Consider the following 5,000-nt stretch of genomic DNA (forward strand, 5'->3'; position numbering starts at 1 on the left):
GCCTCGTAAACTTTGCCAATAGAGAGAGGAACGTATTTCGCGTTCAGGGGCGGCAATATATCGTTCTGTTTATTTGTTTCAACGCATGGTTTGGTTCGGAATTATTTTCTAATCTAGCGACGGATTTTATTTGTTCAGGTGCAAATTTCTGAACAAGTTAGGGCCTTGATAGCTGTGTTATCTTCCTTATATGATTTTTTTTTCATTCTACTTCATATTTTATCTACAAAAAATACACCAAAGAGTTAGGGATTTTTGTCAATATTTTTTTTCTACTTTGTCCGCCATTGTTTACTTCCTGTTTCTTATTTTTATTTCTCTTTTCCGATAAACTCTTTACCAAAGTAGGAATCAATAATCTTCAAAAAGAAGTCCGGAAAGGACATCTTTTAAAGTTTACGTAAAGAAAAAAAAGTCTCTTAAAAAAACAAAAACCGACTTAAAAAAGGAAAAAAAATGTCTTGGCGCTATAGAAATATTTTCTCTTTTTCCTTGACCAAATACAGTAAGTAACGTTTAGTTTTTATTGTTAAATATTCTCTTTCACAGGTTTCTTAAATGTAACACCATGATATCCATACCCAAGTTACAACTAAGACAAGTTTCTCTAAAGAAAGGATAATAATGAGGATAATAATACATAAAAAGTGTATTGCAAACTGAGGCAACAATACCACCTTCCTTCATCTTAAGTACATCATTATTTTTCACTCATTTTATCAATAAGGAAGAACACCTGCCATCCACCTCCATGAATACATATCCTATCCTCTTAATTGGAAGGTTTTATCTTTATTTTTTCACTAAAGATAATGATTCTTCCGTTAATTAAACAGTAAAATCCTCGCTTTGATAGAAAAACTGATCCTAAATCTGCGAAAAACAACATTGAAATGATCAATGTCGATAAATTAATGAAGATATGCATTATCTAGTGTTGTCGTGAGAGTTCCGATCGGCTAGTTGAATAATTATCATTTGGTTCGTAAAGAGGCTTATATCTAAAAACAAAAACAAAAACAAACAAACAAAAAAAACAGCAACTACTAAATGACATACTTTAACATAGGTTTCGTTTCCCTTGCAATTGCAATATTTACACAAAATGATTTAATACACTGATAGTTATTCTTTTAAACCTACCGGTATATATTTCAGCAAGTCCAAGATTTACGATTTTAGTTACATTTTATGTTATTTTATTTAAGATTCTATTACAGTTCATACACACAAAAAAGAAAGAAGGAAAGAAGGAAAGAAAGAAAGAAAGAAAGAAAGAAAGAAAGAAAGAAAGAAAGAAAGAAAAGAAAAGAAAAAGAAGAAGAAAAAGAAAAAAATATATATACCTAATTATAAAACGAACGGTTTGTCTCTAAAAGGAAAACAAAAGACATTGTGAAACCTTTTTTCAGACTAAGCCTCTCGACTCAAGAGGGTGCTGTTTAGTTACGTAATTTTGCTGTATAGGTTGGAAAATCTTAAGAATCTGAAGACAATAGATAATTGATTTATTATTCCTTCCCTCCATCCCTCTCTGTGTCTCTGTCTTTGTCTCTGTTTCTCTCTTTCTTCATCTCTCATTCTCATTCTCTCTCTCTCTCTCTCACTTTCTCTCTCTGTCTATCTATCTACCTCTCCCTCTCCCCCTCTCTCTCTCTCTCTCTCTCTCTCTCTCTCTCTCTCTCTCTCTCTCTCTCTCTCTCTCTCTCTATCTCTCTCCCCCTCTCTCACTTTCTCTCTCTGTCTATCTATCTACCTCTCCCTCTCTCCCCCCCCCCCTCTCTCTCTCTCTCTTTCTCTCTCTCCCTCTCTCTCTCTCTCTCTCTCTCTCTCTCTCTCTCTCTCTTTCTGTCTCTGTCTCTCTCTCTCTCTCTCTCTCTCTCTCTCTCTCTCTCTCTCTCTCTCTCTCTCTCTCTCTCTCTCTCTCTTCTCTCTCTCTCTCTCTCTCTCTCTCTCTCTCTCTCTCTCTCTCTCTCTCTTTCTCTCTCTTTCTCTCTCTCTCTCTTTCTCTCTCTCTCTCTCTCACTTTCTCTCTATGTCTATCTATCTACCTCTCCCTCTCTCTTTCTCTCCCTCTCCTCCCTCTCTCTATATCTATCTATCTATCTGTCTACCTATCTCTCTGTCACTGTCTCGCTATTTATCTATCCATCTGCATATTTATTTATCATACAGTGCAAATAGGAGATAAAAAATTAATACAATAAAAAATTGAAAAGGCGATAATGAGCAATTACATGAACTACAGCCGTCCTAAAAAGAAAGAGTGAAACCGATAAAACAGAGACAAAAGATCACAAATAAACAAATAGGAAATGAATGTAATGATATAAAAACAAACTAGCAAGAAAGATTAACGAAAGAGGTCGGGACCTCTTTGTAATCCCATCAATACACGCTGGGAAAGGGAGGGGTGCCAACTCTCTCTCTCTCTCATTCTCTCGCTCTCTCTCTCTCACTCTCTCTCTCTCTCTCTCTCTCTCTCTCTCTCTCTCTCTCTCTCTCTGTGTCTTTCTCTCTCTCTCTCTCTCTCTCTTTTCTAATTCTCCCTCTTCCTTTCCTCTCTCTCCCCCGTTCTTTCTTCCCGCGTCCCCTCTTTTCTCTCTCTCTCTTTTTCTAATTCTCCCTCCTTCTCTCTCCCTCTCCCTCTTCCTTTCCTCTCTCTCCCCCGTTCTTTCTTCCCGCGTCCCCCCTTTTCTCTCTCTTTACCTCCCTTCCCCCCTCTCTCTCCTTTTCCTCCCCCCTCTCTGCCTCTCCACCCCACCCCCTCTGCCTCTCCCTTTTCTTCCCCCACTCTTTCTCTCTCTTTACCTCCCTCCCCCCTCTCTCTCTCCTTTTCCTCCTCCCTCTCTGCCTCTCCCTCCCCCACCCCTTCTCTCTCTCTCCCTTTTCCTCCCCCATCCCTTCTCTCTCTCTCTCTATGGCAAAAGAAGGTCCGCCAACGGTCCCTAAAATAAGCTAGATGGGTCTATTGGGTCTACATGTCAACGGGATCCTCAGAGTGCGAGACTGTCATGGCCATTTGTCAAGGAGGCATGACTATGAAGAGAGGAAGAGAGAGGTTGATAATGTGATGGAAGAAGGAAGAAGAGGATGGAAGTGAAAATAATGGTGTTTGTGCGTGGAGGTCTTACTTTATTTTTTGGTCTCATTTTTTTGGTTTTTGTGTTTATGTCTCTGTGTCTGATTTTCTCTTTTTCATTGTCTGTTATTTTTTTTCTCTGTTTTTCATTTTTTTTTCTCTCTGACAGTTATTTTATGTGTTTGGCTCTTTCTTGCTTTCCTTTCTCTCTCTCTCTCTCTTCCTCTTCGTCTCACTCTCTCTCTCTCTCTCTCCTCCCCCCCCCTCTCTCGCTTCCTCCCCCTTCTCTCTCTTCCCTCTCCTCCCTCTCTCTTCCTTTCTCTCTCACTCTCCCTCACCCTTTTCTCTCTCTCGTCCCTCTCTATCTTTCTCTCACTCTCTCCCCTCTCCGCTTCTCCTTCTCATCCATACCCACTATCAATCACCAGTTTTATACCTTAGAATTACAGAATAAAAGTCAACAATTCCGGGAAACACAGATGGCTTCTTCGCCTTTTTGCCTCCGGAGAAATTCTAATTTTAATGATAATGCAATAAATTCTAAGTCCGTGAGAAGCAGAAATTTGCAAGGGGAAAAATATGTCTTGTTAAGTGCAACCATTTTTCATGCTCTCTCTCTCTCTCTCTCTCTCTCTCTCTCTCTCTCTCTCTCTCTCTTTTAATATAATCCCCCCTTCCCCCCTCTCTCTAAATAAACAGACAGCATGTCACAGCAAAGAATATCCATTGTAACAAATGGAACTAAACTAAATTATCATTAATCATTATCATTTTCTCTTTCTCCCCTTCTCTTTGTGTGTGTCTCTCTCTTTCCTCTCTTCTCTCATCTCTCTCTTTCTCTCTCTCTCTGTGTCTCTGTCTCTGTCTCTATCTCTCTTTCTCTTTCTCCCCCCCTCTCTCTCCTCTCCTCTCATCTCTCATCTCTCTCTCTCTCTCTTTCCTCTCCTCTCTCTCTCCTCTCTCTCTCTCTCTCTCTGTCTCTCTCTCTCTCTCTCTCTCTCTCTCTCTCTCTCTCTCTCTCTCTCTCTCTCTCTCTCTCTCTCTCTCTCTCTCTCTCTCTCTCTCTCTCTCTCTCTCTCTCTCTCTCTTTCCTCTCCTGTCCTCTCATCTCTCTTTCTCTCTGTCTATCTCTCTCTCTTACTCTTTCTCTCTCTCTCTCTCTCTCTCCTACATCATTTCCTTCTCTCTTCTTCTCTTTCCCTTACACACACAAACCTCGCATTTCCTTAGTCCGCCTACTGCCTGGGGAGAGCTCATAAAACATTAGCAGAGTGTTAAGACATTGTGGAGTGATAATAAAGCACATTTTCACGGTCAAACGAGTGTATGTCATAATCACTCATCATTTTTTATTTTGTTTGATGTTTGTGGACTTACGAAGTTTATGAATATTGTTTTAATTCCGTGCTACATATAAGATTAAAATAGATATCAACCGCGCGCACATACACTTACACACATACATACACACACACGTAAACTCACACTCACACACACGCACACAAAAACACACAAACACGCACACCCGAATACACGCAAACGCACACACACACACACACACACACACACACACACACACACACACACACACACACACACACATACACACACACACACACACACAGTAAGTTTACATGAAAGTTATCTTACTTACTAAATTCTGTCCAACTTTCTTAAAGATTCATGTATAACTGTCCTTTGTAGAATCAACTTTTTTACGTCGTTTCTGACCAAATTTTTTTTATTTTTATATATATCTATAGAATAAAATCCCATATCATCCTTTATTTACACGAAGTTTTAATCTTTAAATATGATTCCCATCTAGGCTATCAACCCTTGCTTTAAATCGAGAAATTCAGAAATACAGACATTTCGAAATCTTTGTCTTCGTTTTCTGTTTTCCGTAAAGTGCGTT

This window comes from Penaeus vannamei, chromosome 8 (assembly GCF_042767895.1).
Source record: "Penaeus vannamei isolate JL-2024 chromosome 8, ASM4276789v1, whole genome shotgun sequence".
Lineage (NCBI taxonomy): Eukaryota > Metazoa > Arthropoda > Malacostraca > Decapoda > Penaeidae > Penaeus > Penaeus vannamei.